This window comes from Vicugna pacos, unplaced genomic scaffold (assembly GCF_048564905.1).
Source record: "Vicugna pacos unplaced genomic scaffold, VicPac4 SAC-SAT, whole genome shotgun sequence".
Classification (NCBI taxonomy): domain Eukaryota; kingdom Metazoa; phylum Chordata; class Mammalia; order Artiodactyla; family Camelidae; genus Vicugna; species Vicugna pacos.
In genome coordinates, this window is record NW_027328721.1 from 19,439,262 (window position 1) to 19,461,950 (window position 22,689).

General features: G+C 38.6%; 1 long non-coding RNA gene across 1 annotated transcript in view; it reads right to left on the bottom strand.

The window, feature by feature from the left end:
- LOC140692160 (uncharacterized) overlaps nt 1–22,689 on the bottom strand; it is a 61,683-nt gene that overhangs the window by 16,641 nt on the left and 22,353 nt on the right. Inside the window, exon 4 of the long non-coding RNA XR_012067740.1 lies at nt 5,562–5,620. This is a non-coding gene — a long non-coding RNA (uncharacterized lncRNA). The remainder of the gene's footprint in view (nt 1–5,561; nt 5,621–22,689) is intronic.

Below are 22,689 nucleotides of genomic sequence, written 5' to 3' on the forward strand. Positions count from 1 at the left end.
TAAAATTTCCCAATGAGATTCTTGGATGGTGAACGGCAGAGTCTGCACATCATACTGAAATACATCTTCAAAGTTAGACCTTGTTTTCTCCCTATCTTTTTCTATATGTACAAGTTCCCTCTTGACCTGGGTAAGCAAGCTGGGAGGGTGACCTTGCCCCAGGAGGCCAAGGGCAAGAGAAGCAGGGTCCCTGGAGAACCCTGAAGGTCAAGTCCTGGGAACAAAATTCAAAGGGTTGATGAGGGGGGAAGGTTGCATTGGAAGAAGCTGAAAACAAAGGTCAGAGAGGAAGAGCCTGGCAGAACTAGCAGGACACGGGCAGAGGAAGCAGTGATTTGGGTGATTTCCATAAATGGAGACGAATGTGTAAAACTTGGTACTTGTGATCTGATGCAGTGAAATGACTGTGGTTTTGGAGTTGGATCTGAGTTCAAATCTTGCTTAGTAAACTAGCTCCAAGAAGTGATATTCCCCTCTGCACCTGACCTTATCTATTTGATGAGCGTCTTCATCATCACATCAACATCATTACAACAGCTGTCACTTTTCAAATACCCGTTATATGCTAGTTATATGCTACATAGAAAATTGTGTTTAACCACTCATACAATCCAATGAGGTATTTCTTTTTTATCCTCACTTTGCAGATGGGGGAAATCAAAGCTCAGGGAAATTTTAATTTGCTCAAGGTCCTTTCCAACAGCTGGAAAGTAATAGAACCAGGATTTTAATCCAAGTCTGTTGGACTCTGTAGTCCACTGGACCACTGGCTCAGAATGATCTGGAATACATGTTACCAGAGGCTCCAAGACTCCCCCATGAAACTTCTGTGCTTGCATGTCTGTGGTGGGTCCCAGAAGTGTGCATTTGAACTCAGCTCTCAGGTGACTCTTATGCTCTACATAAAAGTACTTGCTCCTCAAGGTGGGGTCTGTGGTCTAGGGGCAGCAGCCTCAGCACCCACTGGGAGCTTGTTAAAAATGTAAATTCTCAGCCCCTACCCCAGTCCTGCTGAATTAGAGTCTGCATTAGAGCTAACCAGGTCCCAAGGTGATTCATGTGCCCTTAAGTTTTAGGGAGACCTGTTCTACAGCGCTGTTGTGAGGATGAGAGTTACCAAATGTAAAGTATCTACCATACCAAAAGTACCCTTTGTTACCATTCCCTTTTTGATCAAGTAGAAAACGGTGTTCTGGGAGAGCCCACAAGCATAGAGTTAAGGGTAAACACCTGTTCTGCTCTCCCCTTCCTCTGGGATCTATGTCAAGTGCTGTTTTGGGATTTCCCAGTGTATGCCACACCCCCTTCCTTTCCTGAAGGCAGGTTGTGATGTCCTTACTCCACCAGCACTGGAGTCAGAAGATATGGCTTTGACTCTTGGCTTGGCTAATTATTGTCTGTGTCTTTGGGAAAATTAATTAGCATTTTAATGGCCCTCAGGTTTATCAATTATAGAGAGAAAATGATGATGAAAGTAATACATTTTATCACACTAAAACTGAGTTAGTCCTCTCTGCCTATAGCATTCTTGGGGGTATCAATTGGAGAAGTAAGCAAGAAACAGAAAATTCTTAGAATGTCTTTTCTTCTAAATTTTTAACACTTCAGTCCTTTGAATACATTTATTTAAAACAAAGGCCATAAAGAAGGACATTTTATAATGATTAAAGGAGTGATACAAGATGAGGATATTACACTCATTAATATCTATGCATCCAATATAGGAGCACCTAAGTACATAAAACAATTACTAACACAGATAAAGGGGGACATTGATGGGAATACAATCATAGCTGGAGATTTTAACACCACATTAACATCACTAGACAGATCTTCCAGACAGAAAAGAAATAATGCAACAGAGAAGTAATACAATAGGAAAATTAGATTTGGTGAATATTTTCAGAGCATTATACATTCTTTTCAAGTGCACATGGAACATTTTCCAGGACTGATCATGTACTTGGGCACAAAAGAAACCTCAGAAATTTTAAGAAGATAGAAAATATCTCAAGGATCTTTACTGACCACAATACCATGAAACTACAAATCAACAACAGAGAAACAAAGGAGAACAAAAGGAAAGCATGGAGATTAAACAATATGTTATTAAGAAACCAATGGGTCAATGAAGAAATCAAAGCTGAAATTAAAAAATACCTTGAGACAAATGCAAACGAAAGCACAACCACAAAATTTATGGGACACAGCAAAGGCAGTGCTAAGAGGGAAGTTTATAGTGATACAGGCCTTTCTCAAAAAAGAAGAACAATCTCAAACAATTTAACCCACCAGCTGAATGAACTAGAAAAAGAAGAGCAAAAAAACCACAAAAGGCAGCAGAAGGAAGGAAATTATAAAGATCAGGGAGGAAATAAATAAAATACAGATTAAAAAGACCATAGAAAAAATAAATTAAACCAAAAACTTTTTTTTGAAAAAGTAAATAAAATTGACAAACTTCTGGCCAAACTCACAAAGAAGAAAAAGGAGGGAGCACAAATAAGCAAAATAAGAAAGGATAATGGAGAAATTACAACAAATAAAATAGAAATACAGAAAATCATACAAGAATATTATGAAAAACTATATGGAACCAAACTAGACAACCTAGACGAGACAGACAAGTTTCTGGAAACATACTGTCCACCAAGACTGAATCAAGAAGAAACTGGCCACTTGAACAAACTGATCACTAGAGATGAAATAGAAATAGCAATAAAAAACCTCCCCACAAATAAAATTCCTGGACCAGATGGCTTCACTGGGGAATTCTACAAAATGTACAAAGAAGAACTCATACCAGTCCTTCTCAAACTCTTCCAGAAGATTGAAAAGGAGGGAATACTCCCAAACTCATTCTATGAAGCTACCAACACCCTGATACCAAAACCAGGCAAAGACATTACCAAAAAGAATTATAGGCCAATATCACTGATGAACATAGACGCCAAAATCCTCACCAAAATATTAGCAAATAGAATCCAACAACACATAAAAAAGATTATACATCATGATCAGGTGGGGTTCATCCCAGGACACAAGGGTGGTTCAACATATGCAAATCAATCAATGTAATACGTCACATCAACGAGAGAAAGGACAAAAAACACATAATCATATCAATAGATGCAGAAAAAGCACTTGATAAAATTCAACACCCATTTATGATAAAAACTCTTGACAAAGTGGGTATAGAGGGGACGTATCTCAATATCATAAAAGCTATATATGACAAGCCTACAGCCAAAATAGCACTCAACGGTGAAAAACTCAGAAGCTTCCCACTAAAATCTGGGACAAGACAAGGATGCCCACTATCATCACTGCTATTCAACATAGTCCTGGAAGTCCTAGCCACAGCAATCAGGCAAGAGAGAGAAATAAAAGGGATCCAAATTGGAAAAGAAGAGGTGAAAGTGTCACCATATGCCAATGACATGTTACTATATCTAGAAAACCCTAAAAGGTCCACACAAAAACTACTAGAGCTGATTGAAGAATTCAGCAAGGTAGCACATTACAAGATTAACGTTCAAAAATCAGTGGCATTTCTTTACACTAACAATGAATCAACAGAAGAAGAAAGTAAAGAAACAATCCCCTTTAAAATAGCACCCAAAGTAATAAAATACCTAGGAATAAATCTAACCAAGGAGGTGAAAGAATTATACACGCAAAACTATAAACCACTGATGAGAGAAATTAAAGAAGACTTTTAAAAAATGGAAAGATATCCCATGCTCTTGGATTGGAAGAATCAATATTGTTAAAATGGTCACACTGCCCACGGCAATCTACTGATTTAATGCAATCCCTATCAAATTACCCAGGCTATATTTTACAGAACTAAAACAAATCATAATGAAATTTATATGGAACCATCAAAGACCTAGAATTGCCAAAACATTAGTGAAGAAAAAGAAAGAGCCTGGGGGAATAACTCTCCCAGACTTCAGGAAATACTATAGACCTACAGTCATCAGGACAGCATGGTGTTGGTACAAAAACAGACATATAGACCAATGGAACAAAATAGAGAGCCCAGAAATGAACGCACAAACTTTTACTCAACTAATCTTCGACAAAGGAGGCAAGAATATACAATGGAAAAAAGACAGTCTCTTCAGCAAATGGTGTTGGGAAAACTGCACAGCAGCATGTAAAGCAATGAAGCTAGAACACTCCCTTACACCATACACAAAAAATAAACTCAAAATGGATCAAAGACTTAAACACAAGACAAGATACAATAAACCTCCTAGAGGAAATTATAGGCAAAACATTATCTGACATACATCTCAAAAATGTTCTCCTAGAACAGTCTACTCAAACAATAGAAATAAAAGCAAGAATAAACAAATGGGATGTAATGAAACTTAACAAGCTTCTGTACAGCAAAGGAAACCATAAATAAAACAAAAAGACAACCTACGGAATGGGAAAAAAAAATTTTGCAAATGAAACGGACAAAGGCTTGATCTCCATAATATATAAGCAGCTCATACAACTTAATAAGAAACAACCAAACAACCCAATCCAAAAATGGGCAAAAGACCTAAACAAGCAATTCTCCAAGGAAGGCATACCAATGATCAATAGGCACATGAAAAAATGCTCAGTATCACTAATTATCAGAGAAATGCAAATCAAAACTACAATGAGGTATCACCTCACACCAGTCAGAATGGCCATCATTCAAAAGTCCACAAATGACAAATGCTGGAGAGGCTGTGGAGAAAGGGGAACCCTCCTACACTGCTAGTGGGAATGCAGTTTGGTGCAGCCACTGTGGAAAACAGTATGGAGATTCCACAAAAGAGTAGGAATAGACTTACTGTATGGCCCAGGAATCCCGCTCCTGGGCTTATATCCAGAGGGAACCCTACTTCAGGATGACACCTGCACCCCAATGTTCACTGGAGTACTATTTACAACAGCCAAGACATGGAAACAGCCTAAATGTCCATCAATGGATGACTGGATAAAGAAATGGTATATTTATACAATGGAATATTATTCAGCCATAAAAACTGACAACGTAATGCCATTTGCAGCATCCTGGATGTTCCTGGAGAATGTCATTCTTAGTGAAGTAAGCCAGAAAGAGAAAGAAAAATATCGTATGAGATTGCTCATATGTGGAATCTAAAAGCAAAAACAAAAACAAACAAATAAAGCATAAATACAAAACAGAAATAGACTCATAGACATAGAATACAAACTTGTGCTTGCCATGGGGGCGAAGGGTGGGAAGGGATAGATGGGATTTCAGAATTGTAGAATAGGTAAACAAGATTATACTGTATAGCACAGAGAAATATACACAAGATCTTATGGTAGCTCACAGAAAAAATGTGACAATGAATATATATATGTTCATGTATAACTGAAAAATTGTGTTCTACATTGCAATTTGACACATTTTTAGATGATTACAAATCAATAAAAAATTTTTAAAAAAGAAAAGCCCAAAGTTAACAGAACAGAAAATTCATCTTAGTTAGCTGAGCAATTAAACTATAACATGGAAACCATCCCTTCATGGTCAATGGGCTCACCTTGGGTCCTGTCCATTGTCATCTGAGGAGACATCATCTATATGAACTTGGTCACATTCCTAAAATGGAATTAAAATGATACATGTTAATTTTCAAAAAGCATCTACATTTTGGGGGGAAAAAACAAAAAACAAGAAACCACACACATAGCTATTTTTTACTACAACTGGAGTGTTTTCCAACCATGTCAATCAGTAGGTGGCAGTCTTGTTAAATTCACATTTTTACCTACTTTAGGTCCTTTTTCACTATTAGAAACTAGCATGTCATTAAGAACTACTGTTTACTCAGCTTCAGAAAACACAGTTTTGTGCTTAGAAGGGAAAGTGACTGAAAACAATCAGCATATGTATTCCATGAACCTCAGGTACCTGAAGACATTGCACTGGTCAGAGAGCTGATTCAGTCAGTACCGAAGCATAACTGAAACCAGACATTTTGGTAAACCTAACATGGTAGAAAAATTAAACCTGCTGCTAACTGCCAATGAAATTATGACCTTTGATTGCTGTCAAGCCACACACCAACACAGCCCGAGGCCAGTGTGCGGAGGAGCCCAGACCAGAAAATCTGTTACTGGTTTGCCATTGATTTGAGAGATGCAGGTTTTATTCTTTGTGTGTGAGCATGTGCGTGTGTGTGTAGGAAAAAAGCATGGGAGATGACTTCACAACCTAAATAAAAATAATCAAACATATTTTATTTATTTTTTACCATTTTAAAAACTTTTTTACTCTTTTTTTCCTACTGTTTCACTATTACTACACATTCATTTAAAATACTGGATTTCTGAGTTGATTAGACAATAATGTGATTTGAACAGACCTGGTTTTTAAATCCCAAACTGCGGGTAAACTATTTAGAATAGAAGGTGTGATTGTGGGCTGAAGCCCCACTGGACAGTTTCATGGTTATGAACATGCGGACACAGAAGCTCCCCATGTCTTACTGCTGTGTCCCAAGCCCTGAGCATCTTTATGGGAAGAGCAGACACTCTATAAATACTCGTTGAACAGACGAATGCATACTAATGTGGAGACAAGGTCTCCAGTCCAGAAACAAGTAGCACGCACTTGGCATGCGTGAATATTTTAGTCATGATCCTTCTTTAGGCAGTCAGCCTCCAGACACCCCAGAGGGCTTTATGACAGTTACTTCCATGAAAAGTTTTAGTTAAAAAATATTCGAAGAAATTTGCAAGCCTGCAACCTGTATTGTAAAAGGTTCTTCTGACTAAAGCTCTGGTCATCTTTACTGTGTAGTTCATTTTATAAAATCTAACCTATCCCTTGAGTGCTTAACATGCAACTTGTAACAAAGATAACACAGGTAAAGCACCGCCATAACAAAAGGTGTATTTTTATTTTGTCGGTACCTTCTGAACAAATTATTTTCTCTCCATGGATTTGCGAGGAAGGGAGCAGGAAATAGAAGTGGAAAGAAACTCAAACCAGCTGTTGCTTTAACAGAATTAAAATTGTGACCCCCCCAACCTCTTCTCTAAAGCATCTATTTTCCAGGCAACACTCTCCCAGCAAGCAGCAAGTTCCAAGGAGGAAAAGACTTGGAACTTGAAACCCTCTCCTGCTCTCCTGAGGTCCATAACCCCAGATAAGAAAAAAGGAATAGAAGTCCAGGAGGCCTCACAGGCATTTAAAATACAGGTCATTCCTGGAAAACATGTTTGGGAATTTCTCAGTTATTAATTTAATCATAATTTGGAAGGTGAATGATAGCTGTGTCTTTTCAACAATGTACTTCTGGGTTTAAAAAGTTAGTAAATTCCAAGTTTCTACTATAAGCCATTTAACCAGCCAGAAATACAAAAATGATGCTGTTGGTAAAAGGCTATTTCAGAGTGCAGGGCTAGTGTACAATGCAAACAAATGCAAAAAAGCGTACCCCCTTCAAAGAAACGAAGCCATAGCACCGTAGTGGAGGAGTTTCCTCTCTTGGGAGAAAGAATAGAGGGGAGGAGGAAGCTGAGGAGTTAGAAAAGATACTTTAAAAAGAATTTAATTCAAGGAATCAGAGCTGACTTAAAGTTATGTGGTTAATTCTTGGGGTGGGAAGAATTCTTTGGAAAAGCAGGCTTTTCTTAAGCTGATGCAGTCGATAATTTCCATCACTAATAGAGCAGCCTTATCTTCTCAGGGCTGGGGATGACTCCAGTCTTCCTATTGTTGGGCCACATCCTTTATTTGTTTTCTCCTGCCAGCTTTAGTCAAGACTTTTTGTTCCCAGGCTGATGTCCTCATTTGAAGTATTGTTCAGAAGCGTCATTCGCTCTAATTAAGTAAGGGTCAACAGTTTCTAGCTTTTACCTGCAGATACCAAACTCACTTCACAGTGATCTGATTAAAGCGAAGTTTGGTGTGATGGCCACAAGGAAATCCTCCCTCCCTGTTTTCAGCAGAATTTTTGTAGAACAATTTATTTAAAATTTTTTTAAAAATTATTTGTAGGTTTATTTTTTGGGGGGTAATTAGGGGTGTGTGTGTGTGTATTTTAATGGAGGTACTGGGGATTGAACCCAGGACCTCGTGCATGCTAAGCACACACTACCACTCAGCTATACCCTCCTCTGCATAGAAACATTTTAATCAAAATAGATTAAAAAATCAAGAGCATTTTAACACTGGAATTTGACACAACATTGTAAAGGGCCTGAGTAGTGCTTTTAGGAATTAAAAAAATCAATCATTAAAATGTCTATGGAAAATGTACTTTTGGAGTTGGTGTTCACCCAACAATAGACAAGTATTCTGTTGCACAGACTTTGACAAGATACATCCTAAAGCCTCATCACCACTAAGTCTTTGTATGAGTTTACAAATAATGGCAAAAATGTCTTGGGAAATAAGTTGTGTATTTTTTTTTTAAATTAATGAAAAACTAGGATATCACGATTTTGATGATGACCTATTAAAAACTTTAATTCCTCAAAGAATGGAGAATATTAAGATACCAAAATACCATTTCCTGTCCCAGAAGAGCCGTGTGTTGTGTGCACCTGTACTAAATGCATCTGCGCCCATGTTAGAACTGGTGGGTCTCTGCATTCTGACTTCCTGGAATTGTTCCCACTGTGGGGCTGAGACCCCCCCACCCCCACCTTCTCCTACTTTTCAGAAGCCATCTAGCTTTTTGTTTGTCTTCCTAAGAGCCTCATTTTAGGTTTTCATTTTTGCTTTCTATAGTTGGTTGTTTTTAGTTTCTGCATTCGTTACAAACCCAGAACTTGAGGGAGGGGGAGCAGAAGGGGCCCCAGACCCATCAGGACAACAGCAGCAGCAAAAGTTCAAAGCCCCAGTGGAAGAATCGAGATACTCAGAGGACAAAAATGAAAGCTTTCTACGGTCTCAAGTGCCAAATATATTCCTAAAAACCCTAGTCAGGTGCTTCATGAACAGAGTGCGGAACATACAGGAGTCCACGAGAAAATAAGTTTTTATTTCAGAAAGACTGAATGTGTTGAAAATGTACTTTTGACAAAAACTTCCAAAAAGTATGTGGTAGGGTTTTAAAGAGTTCAAGTCGTCACCGAATCCAAGTCTCAGCAGAGCACTCACAGGGGCCACCGCTGCCAGTTCAGCCAGTTCAGCATATTTTATGCAGTAATCTGTCCCGTTGAACCTTGAAATGCCCAAAGGACCCCTAACCCGTTTGGGTGTCAGACTTGGGGCAGAAAGTACTCCTGGTAGATTCTGCACTCAACACCCATCTAAGCTGTTTGATGGGTGCCTTTGCTTAGAAAGGTGGTCATTTACTCATTCATGTGTCTGATTATTTACTAAGGGGCAGCCGTGATCTGGGTACTGTTCTAGATGCTAAGGACACACCATGAACACAAAAATCCTTACCATCTTGGAATTCACATTCTAGTTGGGAGAGATACCCAAGCAAGAGAATATGCAAAATGTACAATCTGTTAGATAGGGGTAAGTGCGAAAGAGAAAAAGACAGCAGGTGAGGGGAATATGCAGGCTGTGAAGGTGTCTGGGAAAGAGCTCTGCAGGCCAAGGGAAGAGCAAGTTCAGAGGCCCTTAGGCAGGAGGGGAGGAATCATGTGGGCCAGCAGGTGACAGTGAGGAGCTGGCTTTGCCTTGAAAGTAGCATCAAGTGATGGTTCCCTGCCCTTAAGACACTTACAGCTTTGCAGGAAAGACAGAAGCTAATTAACTAACCACATGTGTGAGAAATTAATTGCTGTTGTGGGAAATGCCGCAGTCCCTTCCTGGAGCCCAAAGGAATATCCTCTTGCTAACTAGTGGAAATCTGTTTAGTCCAAGAGGGTTGCAGAGGTCTGGAAAACTGAAATGATAGTTTGCTAGATCAGGAGGGACAGCCCAGCCCACTGTTCATCTTGCTGCCTTTGTGATGAAAGGACTCTAATAGAGATATGCAGTGGAGGACGAGAGATGGTGCACATTCACCGAAGCTGTGGTAATGGAAGCAAAGCATAGCTCTTTGATCCTAGACTCTCAATGCTGGTCCTCTACTTCTGAATGGCTGTGGGTGGGAATGGGGGAAGGTGGTACTTTCTGGGCAAGCCAAACTTCTCTCTAGGAAATACCCGGGCCTTAGAGATGCAAAGGGACTCTGCTCCGTGGCACCACGGGCCACGTCAGCCAGACGCGCACACGAGAGGCGGCGCGCAGGCCCAGGCGGGCGGCTCAATTGTCAGAAGCAGAGTCTGCTATCAGGCCAGGGCCCACGCAGAGGAAAGCCCAGAGCCCTGCAGGCGGCCGGCGACCGGAAACCCTTGGTGACAGGCACCGAGGAAGACCGTGTCAGCACCTATCTGCTAGGATCTGCGTCTCAGGGGTCAAAGCCGCTTCTCGCTGCACCTGCCCAGCCTCTCTGGCAGCAGGCACTGACCAGGGAACTTCTTACCACCCATGCCTGACCCAGGGCCTCCCCCAATCCTCTCCGCTCCCTCTCTGGCTGCAGACTGGCCCCTCAGGGCCCCTCTCCATCCACACCTGAGGAGTCCTCTGGCTCCGCGCGGGGCGAGCTCACTTCCCCCTCCCTCCCCTGCAGGCTGTCCGGCGAGCCCGCCCTCCGCCAGCGCCGTGGGGTTGGCAAGGGCCCCGCGGGGGTCTCGGGCTCCCAGCCCACTGCCCGCCCTCCCTGCCACCCACTAGGCATCGGCCGGGGACGCCCATCTCCAAGAGGGGCTTCCGCTGAGAAAGGACGCCCCTCGCCGAGAGAGACCCTCAATCCGAAGTCACCAGGCCCTCTGCACCCTCCTCGCCGTGCCATGCAACTCCGCCCCCGAGCCGCCCTTCCTATCTCCGTGCAGTACCCCTCGCCCCTCGCTGGGAAGAACGCAGTGATTCCAGCAGCCGTGGTGGCTCTTTGAGCCCAAGGAGCGGGCGGGGCAGCCATTGGCGGAGGCCGCTGCCTCCGGCTGTCAATCCCGGAGCCTGGCCCCGCCCCACCAGCGGAGCTTAGCAGGACGCAGGGCCGCGGGGGCTGTCGGGACGGCTCCAAGATGGCCGGGCGCTTGGATTCCGCATCTGCTGGCGGCCCCGAGCCCCATTCACTGCCGCCGCTGCTGAGCGGAGCCGCCAGTCGGCCCAGCGACTCCTGGGGCTGTCCCTGCGGGACGGAAGGCCGCCATGGCGACCCTGGAAAAGCCGGTGAAGGCCTTGGAGTCCCTCAAGTCCTTCCAGCAACAGCAGAGGCCGCCTCAGCCCCCTCAGCCGGCGCCGCCGCCGCCGCCGCCGCCGCCTCAGCCCCCTTAGCCGGAACCGCCGCCGCCTCAAGCCCCTCAGCCGGCACCGCAGCCGCCGCCGCCTCAGCCCCCTCAGCCGGAACCGCCGCCGCCTCAGCCCCCTCAGCCGGCGCCGCCGCCCGCCGGGCCGTGGCCCAGGAGCCGCTGCACAGACGGTGAGTCCCTGCGGACCCCGACCCCAGGGCCTTCCCCTCGGCCTTCCCAAAAAGCCCGGGCGGGCCGGGCCCCAGGCCGCTGCTTTCCCAGCTGCGAAACTCGGGAAGGAGCAGGACTGTGTTGTGAGCCAAGGCCGCGCTTCCCGTTTGGCTTCCTGTGGGCCACTCCCCACCCCTCTCTTCCTGGGTCCAGGTGTAAGATTTTATCTTCCCTTTTCAACCGACGTTTTGAAACAGTGTTTCAGGTAACTGTCAAAACGCTAAGCATGCAAAACCCTAGGTTAACTTGAGGGAGTAGGAGAGAAGAGAAAAGGAGCGAAGTTCACTGGTCACTTGCTGTGGGGGTGGGTTAGATGGTCACAGTGGTGAGCGTTTACTGTCACATGGCTCCATATACTTATCATTATAGTTATTACTGTTACTAACCCCGGACAGCACAGGTGTGGAGGAGGCATGACCACGGAACATGTGCTCATTGAGCTTAATTTTACACAAACAGTAAGATTTCCACAGAATCAAGACAGGCAGTAAATGCCAGCTGCAGAGGACAGCCTGTGCAGGGTTGGGAAACAGCATGGCATGATCAGAACTTTAGCTTGATTGGCTTGAAATGTAGAGGGAAAGGGAAACTTCACACTGATGAATCAGAGAGGATACAGCTGTTTTTATTAAACTAAAATGGTTAAATCAGTCTTGTTGGTTAATGATTTGCCTTAGCTATGTGAATTTGGAGTCTGCAAGTATTTTATAAGTTCTATAAGAGGCTTTTTTTTAATTTCAGAACTCTTAAGATATTAGAAATTCAACTTTATTTTATAAGAATTTTTTTAAAAAATTTATGTAAGTGCTTATTAAACTCAATTAGAACAGAGTTCCTTTAACATAGGAGACTTTATTATTTCATGTATTAATACCCTCTAGAGGTACACAATGAAAAGTGTAGGCCTTTCTGATTTATAAACAGACACACAGACACAGGGAAAACAAAGAGCATGTAGCTTCAGTAACAGTTCAAGAGAAAACTCAGAAACAGAAATTTTCCCTGGTCAAAATATCAAAAAAAGCACCTGGGGCTTATATCCCTTAATTGGTTTGAGCTCTAAATGGACAAATACACAAATTTTTTTTTAAATTGCTAAAAACAAGATTCTCTGTCACGTTGAATAATAGAGTATTTTGAAGTTTAAATAAATACCAACAATAGAGGTATGAGGGAGGAAAAATATAAAATACTGATACTTTTTTTTTTTATTTGACCTTAAGGTGCATTCTTAAGTACATAGGAGAGAAATGTCATGATGTGTGCAGCTCACTTGCATATGGTTCTACATTATTAACAATGATTGAATTTACGTGGTGGGCATATGGGAATTTATCATCCTATTAAACAGTTTTCTGTACTTCTGAGATTTATCATAATAAAACATTGGAAGGAATCTGTTAGACATAATGCTCTATGTGAAGTAATTTGTTTCCTTTGTGAAATTCTAGGAAGATTAAAATGCACGTTCATAACATCAAGAAAATCACAAGCGTTTACGATGTAATCAGAACTATCTGAGGAGCTGTGAAACTTGGTGAGTTGGTGAATTTTTTAAAATGTCTTAAAACATTTTGTTTTTACAAAGATTACAGGAGTAAGAGAAGATGAATTTTAATCAACTCTTGATATGTTTTTCCTGGTTGATGTGATATAATTAAATGTGAGGAAAAAAAGGTAAATTCTAAAAGGAGACTCTGCCTTGGTGGTTTTCTATGGAGGAAACTCAAGCAGGAGAAAGTTTAATTTAAAAATATAAATTACTGTTCTTTATAATACATTCTAAGTTGTCATTGTTTTGAATGTCTTCCTTTCCAGACAGGTGTGTTATTCTGGGAGGTCATCAGGACACCTGGCTATTTGGAGGTATTGACCCAACCAGTGGAGTTGCTGGTTTGTAAGAAGTTGTCTAGAATTTTGGAAAACTGATTAGTAGAGGTAAATAATGTTTCCTTGGCAAGTGATGACAGAAAGTGACTCAGTGAATTTTCCTTTGTTTTTAGGCAGGTGTACCTAACCATGTATGTTAACAATGATTACAGGCTGAAGACCAAGAAGAACTACCATGTTTGCCAGCTGGGATGCAGAAGAATTTGGACTTCTGGGTTCCACAAATGGGCTGAGGTAACTAAGATAGAAAACTTCTTATTTTCTTGGTCAACATGTATCTCAGGGTAATCAGATGTGTTCCATTACCTGATATGGTTTTAATTTGTATAAATACTCAAGAAAATTTAAGAAATAGAGTTTGTTTTTGCTTTTACATCAGTTTGGCAAAACAGAACAACCTCTTAATTACTGGGCAAAAGCCAATTTTTTCATTATTGCTAAAATATTTTAGTTTCTATTTGTATTTGTTTTGTGATAAGTAAGTAAAATCTGTAAGCTCAGAAAATAGTCAAACCTAGGAAGCTGCTTCTGACAGGTGAATTAGCTTATCGAAAAGCTGATATAGATCCTTGGCATTAATTTTCAAGTTTTTACAGTTTCCTTGGATTTCTTCTGTCTAGGAAAACAACATGCTCTTTTAAGATGACTATACTCTGAGTATAGTCTCTCCCTTATGGATTCCATACTAAATTGTAACCATAGGTGTATTTTACCATTTACAAAAGTGCCTGATTGGGGAGTATAATACAATGATTTTGTAAATTGAATTACTCTAATATTTTAAGGATTTATTTTTAATTCAATTATGATTAATTTTCATTTGTCACTGGCTCTTAATGCTTTATTTTAAAGTGTCTCTCATAGGCTCCCTTCTTTCATCTTCTTCCCTTAGGCTCTCTGTCCAGTAACTCTGAGCTCTTACATGTTCAAGGTAGGCTTGTGTATTTTTTTTAAAGGCAGGTGCACCAAAAAGCACTGTCCTTTGACCATCCTCTGTTTTGTTCATCATTTATGAGTCCAAATTTTATAGAATTGATTTAAAGAATGTCATATCTTTCTTGCCATTGTGTCTGGTTTTTAAAATACTTTCCTTCTGAATCATTTCCTCATACTTTAAAATAATAATATGAATCAAATAAGTATGGGGATAAAATCACAATTACTTGTATCACATTTGATTCCATTTATATTGCAAAGTCTTACTATTATGTTGGTGTTACGAACTTGCATCTCATAATACACTTATTTAGATGAATCAGATCTTATTCATTAAGGTCATTTACTTTTAGAAATATGTAATTTCTTGTGAATACATGTATACAGAAATACATGTGTCTTTCTATAATCTAAGCAGCTTAAAATATAGGTAAAATAATCCAAGATATAAGATAATATGCCTTGTATTAATTTAAATTAATGTGAGTTAAAAGACAACTTGAATATTATTTCCCATTTTCTACTAGCTTCTTGATCATATTCAGCAGTACATTTACTTTCTTTACATATAGTTAAGGAATCTTCTTTATTTCTACTGTAACTCTGTCACAATGGAAACTCTCAGCAGAATCAGCTGTCATCTATCCTGTGTGCAGCGGCGAGAATCCTCATTTGTGGGATGACCACTCACAGCTTTAAATGTTTTTACTGTAACTGTTCTTATAAGGTAGCAAGCTAGAGAGAGAGAAAGAGAAGAGTTCACATATTCCCATCTGTGTGTGATGACGTTAGTCTTCCTCTGTTGTATTTTTCTAGAATGTGTGTGCATGTGTGCGTGAGAGAGAAATGTCTTGTCTTTGTCCTAATGGCCACTCTTCTCTCCCTCTAGTTGTTTCTCTATCCTCTCCTTTTTTTTTTTCTTTTTTTCTTCATCAGTATCTTCTTTTTCAAAAAATTCTGGATAAATCAAATTTCCAGCTTCCTCACTTTTAATATGGTAAAGTTACTTGGATCCCCAACATCAAGGGATCTCATACTTTAATGTATGTAAGGATTGCCAAGGACACCTTTTAAAAATACAGATTTCCAGGCCTTTGAGCAGTTCTTATCCAGTAGATACAGGGTGAGGTTGAGCATCTCCAAGCCTTCCCCCTTCATATTATGGTGCAGGGGTTCAGGGACAGTTTTCGTCTGCATCTCCCTGCTGTTGCTATGAACAGTGGCTACAGCATCACTAATATTTTCTTTTTTGTTTTAATTGCATTAATATTGTTAACCAGTTAATAGCATTTTCTTAAAATTATGGTCAGAGGCATAGGCATTTGATTTATAATGGTATCTGCAGACCACTCTTTTATTGAATTAATTTGTTTTGTTTCTATTTCCACAATTGTAAATGCTGGGAGTTAAGTGACCACTTTACTTCAACTACAGGAGAATGTGAAAACACTCCAGGAGAGAGGGGTTGCATATATCAATGCAAACTTGTCCACAGAAGGTAAATTTTATTTCAGATTGTCATTAAATAGTATACCAGCATTTAAATCTATCAACTCCAACTCATAAACTAAGATTATCCTCTTTCTATGAGATGCCTCAATAATACCTCCATTTTTCCATTTTACCAGAGAGAAAATTATTATGAATCATAACTAAGCTATTGATCCTGACTTCTTTATTATGTGTACCATTTGCCTATCTTGGATTACTACTTAAAACTTTAGTACTTTTCACATTCTTCCTGTGGAGCTATTTTTAAGTTGGGCTAAAATATTTCATACAGAAATACTTCCTATATGTATTGGAACGACTCTGAAATAAGCACCCACTACAGACTTCCTTTTAACCCTGACATGTGGCATGTGCATCTGTAGGCTTTCATCGTATTACAGTTATTTCTAGGTAAGTATCACAGGACACATGTTAGTTACTGACATACTCTAATGTCTTGATGTTGAATTGAATGAATGAATAAAAAATGAACATTATGGCCTTAATGTTTCCTTTGCCAAAGACCCCTAAGTGCTGCTGCCGTAATGAGCAATGACCCTTACTGTTACTGTGGGAGCTGTGGCCTTAGCAGCAGAGTCCGCTTCTGCAGTCTCCTATCCCGAGTGTGTGCTGCAGCCTCTCTGGCTCCTGAAGTTATTTCCACCTTTGTGTTTTAGTTTTACCCAGACTGTCTCTCTGTCTGTCTATGTATCTATCTATTTATCTATGTATCTATTCTAAAATTTTATTTATTTGTTTTTACTGAAGTATATTTGACTTGTAAAATTAGTTTCAGGTGTACAGCAAAGTTATTATATATATACGTATACATTGTTTTTAGAATCTTTTTCATTATAGGTTATTATAAGATATTGAATGTAATTCCCTGTGCTATACAGTAGGTCCTTGTTGTTTATCTGTTTTATATGTAATAGTGTATATATGTTAATCCCAAACTCCTAATATATCATATATCTCTCCCCTTCCCCCTTTCCCCTTGGGTAACCATAGTTTCTTTTCTATGTCTGTGAGTCTATTTCTGGTTTGTAAATAAGTTCCTTTGTATTTTTTTTTTTTTTACATTCCACATATAAGTGATATAATTTGATATTTGCCTTTCTTTGTCTGACATACTTCATTTAATATGATTACTCTCTAGGGTCCACCCTATTTTTTATTCTCCAGGAATGATGCCTTCATTTTGAAGTCTGTTATATCATGTTTATAATTAGAAAATAAAGTTAGAATTAAATATAGGTTTGAAGTCCATTTGGAGGTATTAAAATACTCTCTTATTTAATTTGCAGGCAATTATACTCTCAGAGTGGACTGTACACCACTTCTTTTCCAGTTGGTATATAAGCTGACAAAAGAGGTATGTAAATAGATCTGTCATAATGTTTTCTGATGAGTAGATAAATCAATAACTTTTGTTTTCTAAATCACTGATATTTAAACTGGTGACAGACATAGCTGATTTGTATAAATAACAAATCAGAACGAGCTTTAATACACTACTTATGTGACATAACTATGAGAACAGTAGTGCTAGTGTCTGTTCGAATAATAGTTCCTAGTAATTATATACATTTGTTATAATGTGCAGGGTCTATTGTTTAATGGGGCAGAGTCTCTTTGATATAACAAAGAATACTGAGCTGGGATGGGGAAGCCTTGGCTGTGAAGATTGCCTTGGCTATTCATTCATTCATTCATTCATTCATTCATTCAGCAAGTATTTATTGTGTGGTTACTATGTATCAGGTCCTATGAAATGAAGTCTAGCAGCAACAGTGATAAAAGGACAAGGTTACTGAATCCAAATACTTTGTCATCTAGAGAGGCCACAGACCTGTAAATGAGGACTCAGACTTCACTTGAATAGTGGATACTACATACAGTGGAGGACAATTATGGAAGAGAGAAGCTAAGACCCTGGGGTAGCTGGTGAGCTTGGGAAGCATTAGAAGGTGTTTACAGAAGGATTAGTGGTTAGGCTGTAAAATGGAAGGATGTGACAGTCGGGAGAAGGTTTTTCCTCAGAGGACACAGGACCTAATAAAGATGTGGATGTGTGAAAGAACATATTTCCTGACCTCTGGGTAATGCAATATGACCTAAATGTAAGGTGTTGGTGAAAAAACTGGTAAGAAATGGGGCCTGACACATAGGCCTAAATGTTCATAAATCTGGTGATGGAGAAATTAAAGAATCTTTAACAAGGTTGTACATTATCATATTTATTCATTAGAAAGATTATTCTGTATCAGTGCAGTGAATAGGTTAAGCTGTAGTAAGTCTAAAAACAAAATGGAAGTAATTCCACATGCTTATTTAGCAAACAGGAATTTATAACTACTAGTTATTGATGTAAAAATTACTCTGAAAACTCTAATGCACTCTGAATCTCTAAAAATTATGTAATCTACTCATTGAGTATATGTGTGCGTCATTTAAATATTCCCCCATTATAGAATTTAACTGTAGAAAAGTTTCTTTCAAGTAGGTATCACTTAGATGACAGTGGGAAGTAGATGTCACATCTCTGTGGGTTCTGTTTCCCAGTCGCCCTTTGTCTTGCCCTGTCCTTTTCACTATTAGTGTCTTTAACATCTCATCCTCCCAAGTGAGCATCCTCCCATGCCCATCACAACTCCCACCATGCTGGAAAGCTTAGGTCCTTGATCCTTTTATTGAAATGTCCCATAAAAACATCTTATCTAAAAGCACGCTGTAAAGACAGTCCCTGTTGGAGAATCCTTCTCAGGAGATACATTTACACTCTGTCCTACAGAGGAGGCTCCTGCCTTTATAGGAGGGGTAGTAAGAATTTTAGGGCCAAGAAGAAGCTTAGGTCTATCCCCTTTGTACCTTTATTCAATAAGTATTAAATGTGTAAGTGGTTACCATAGTGACAGGATGAATCAAACCTAGATTCTGCTATTAGGGTGTTAACTGTGTAGCCAGGAGAGACTATGATAAAGAATTTTCAAATCCAAGATAGAGATTAAAATCACCAAAGTGAATACAGATAAAAAGCGGTGTGGGAAGCCAGAAAGAAATGTCTCAATTTATCATTTTACACGTTGGAATTAAACAGCCTGCTTAATAGGAAATTGCAAAAATTTTTCCCATTTTAAAGGCTCTTTTATGTTAATTTGAATTTAATTTTCATGCCACTTTAGATATAATGTATTTGTCTTTCAGAGTTTTTGTTTTAGGTATTTTTTTAACAGTTTAACTGGGAAATTTAAATGTATCTTTAGAAGTTACATTATCAGGATGAAGTAACTGTCCAGAAGAGAAGAGTGAAATTTTATAATCTTGTTTGATTTGATTGTCAGTGGAGGAATCAGACATCATTCATCTGGAGAAATGCTATTGGTTGCTGAAGGCTCAATCGCGAACTGGATGATTTGATTTAGAGACATTTGGCCCATTGGTTTCACCACCAATTCGTCCATCTCTGAGTGAAGGTGGGAATCCTTCTATTTTCTACAAATGTTCTTCGCTAAACATGTGAGCCCTGTTCTACCTTTGGAGCCTTGCGTATGTCGGTTTACCTTTCTGCACCTGAATATTCTCATATATAAACTCAATTTGACCAAGACAGTTGTTATGAAACTGCTCCAGTGTGGTGCCTCAGCGTCTGGTGCAGGGGTCAGGGTAATGGACATTGAATAGGCAAAGCTCTAGCTTCCACGCATGACCCCACCTCTTCCTCAGCTGAGGAGTCTCTACTGTATTTCTTTTATATAGAAGAAGTTTCCACTGCTGTATCCTTCCCCCACCCTTAAAAAATTAGGAAACCACTGGACTTGACCATCTCTAAGGTCCCCACTTAGCTCTGATCTTTTCACTGCTATATATATATGTTTTTCAAATGAGGTTTACAAAGAGTAGTTGTGGGTGATAATCACAAAAACTGTATTTGAAATCTGAAAGCTTGGGTTCTGCTTCTGATTCAGACCTTTTTAAAAAAACCTATTATTTTTAGCAAGTCAGTTAACTACTTCTTAGCTTCAATTTTCTGCTCTTTGAGGGCACAGAATTAGATTCTTGAAATAATCTGTATTCTTCGGATTTCTAGTGTGTTTTAGAAATACTTGTTAGGGGAGCTAGAACAGACAGGGCTTCTTCAGAAGTGCAGTTGTGTTTTTACCTTTTTAGAATTGGAGATTGAGAAATCATTTCATTTGAAAACAAAATGATTCCATTTATTTTTTATGAAAAGTTTAAAAACCACAGGATTAGATTATAAATTGCCCTTTATTTGTGAAATTTAATATATTTATACAGATTAAGTGGTACAATGAAGACTGCAGTACAGAATTTCTTTCTCTTATAGTGTGTTTTCTTTGCTTCATGAAGGAGCTGTATGAAGCTTGTTAATATCACAGTATATGTTTGATAAAGTTCAACTTTTCTTCTTTTTTCCTTTTTCTTCTTAATCTTTCCAAATTAGGATAATTGTGGTCTCTGACTTTTTTCCAGGTAAAATTTTAAAACATATTTTTTTCTTTTTTAAATACTACAATCATTTTTGACTTTTGGAACTAATATAAGATAGAGACAGGTAGGCAGACAAAACCAAACACTGAATGGTAGTATTTTCTTCTAGGAAGTTAAATTTTGGTTATAATTATGCCAGGAAAAACAAAAAAAAAACTTCATAAGACAGTGGAAACTACTGTTAACTTAAAAATTAAGTCAGTTTATGGGAGTCATGCCTCCTTTCATAAGCATGCCATTATTAACAGGAGCTTTGTTGGCTGTGATTTATTGTGTGTTTTCCTATTTTACAGGTTTATTTAATGCCTTTGGTGAAAATCATGACAGCCTCATAGATTTTAAGGAGATATTCTGTGGGTTAATAGCCTGTTGCAGAGGGCCTCTGGCTGAAAGACGGAAATGTAAGTGTGTTAAACATCACAAAATTTGGAAACTATACAGGAAAAAAAATCAGCATTCATTCATGTAAAAAACCATTTGATAAAGGCTTGAATTAATCACTTTGACAAATAGCAGTCTCTTCCTGAGGTTTTACTGAGGTCAGTGTGAAGATTCAATCATCTATTCTTTTTTACTGTGGAGTAATTTAGGATCTTTGTTATTAATAATGGTTGATTTTCCAGATGAATGTATAATTCATGATAAATGAACTACGTCAGTCATGATGTGTTTGAAAATGTTAAGCATATAGAAAATATTTTTTAGTAGTCTATATAGAAAATTTGTCTTGCTTAACTTGAATTCCAGCTTATTTTCTATCACTTGTGTGTACTGATATTTTATTAGCAAAATTAAACTTACAATAAAACATTTTTATTAAATACTAAAATTGTCTTTTAAACCTAGCTAAAATGTTATAGTGTAATTTATAAGCATATTACAGTAATAAATCTTAACCGTATTTGGGAAAATGCAGCAGTTTACATTTAATTGGAACCTAATTCTTATATATTAACTAGGATCATTATTTCTGTATCTTTCTAAAATAGAACTTCACAAATACTGCATATTTTGGGTATGATACTTAATATTTTCATATTCTTTAGTAATGTTGTACTGTGATGCACTCAGTTAATTTAATAGTATAATTATTACAGGAGTGTTTGAAGTAGATAATTATTTAATCTTAAAAATTTAGATTTCTTTTTTCTTCCCTGATAGTATACAATTACTCTAACCTGGCTTTGTGATAGATTATTTGTTCACATTAAAGTTCTGATATTAAAGAGGCTGAAGTCTTTGTTTCTCAATTGAGGTTAATTATTGCCTTAATTTTTTTTATTTATTTTTTCCAGTGTACTAGTGGAAGTTGACCAACTAGACTAACTAGTAATTTTGCTGATATTGATGTTAACTAGCAAAGTGCTGATATTTTGGATTCTTAGCTTGTTGTATATAAAGTTCATTGAAGATTTGAAATGGTTCTTTGGCAAAAATATTGGGTGCATGTTAACTACATTGGAGAGCCTCTTTATAGAGTCATCCCTCATTATCTGCTGAGGATTGGTTCTGAGACCCCCTCAGATACCAAATCCATGGATGCTCAAGTCCTTATGTAAAGTGACATAGTATTTGCATATAACATATGCACATCCTCCTGTATACTTTAAATCATCTGTAGGTTACTTATAATACCTAATACAATGTAATTAATTGTAAATATAATGTAAATGATATGTAAATAGTTGTCAGTGCATAGCAAATTCAAGTTTTGCTTTTGAGAAGTTTCTGGGAAAATTTTTTTTTTTTTGATCTGTGGTTGTTTGTAACAGGTACAGAGGGCTAACTGTACCAGCTTTTTGTTGATTCTTAAAGTAGATGGAATATTTTCAGCATTATAAGAATCAACTCTGATCAGTTTTAAATATTATAAATTAATTTAAAGGCTTGAATTACCTTCTTAAAATCTGTGAGATATTGTAGAGTAACTTGGCCCTTCTTTTTCAGTTTGCAAGAAATTTAACTTTAGATTTAGGTGAAGGATAGTGTTCTCTAACCTGGCTAATGACATAAGGAGAGAGACTTGGGAAGTGTATAGGACTTCCTACAAGTTCAAAGGACTTTAATGACACAATCTCCTCCAAATAAGAACTTAATCTAGAATGTAGTTGTTTGAGGAACCAAGTAATTCTACTAGGGCAGCTTCTAATAAAATGCATTATACGTCAGAATATTAAAGTGATTTTCCTCTGTATGAGTCTTTTCTTTAGTTTGCTTCAAGGTATTTGACGTTGACGGTGATGGAGTTCTTTCTAAGGTTGAACTGAGAGACACGTGGTTGCACATTTAGAGGTCTGGATGGACAACAGCACCGATGATATCCTGGTAAAGTCTGATTGTATACATTTTCTTGCATCTAAACTT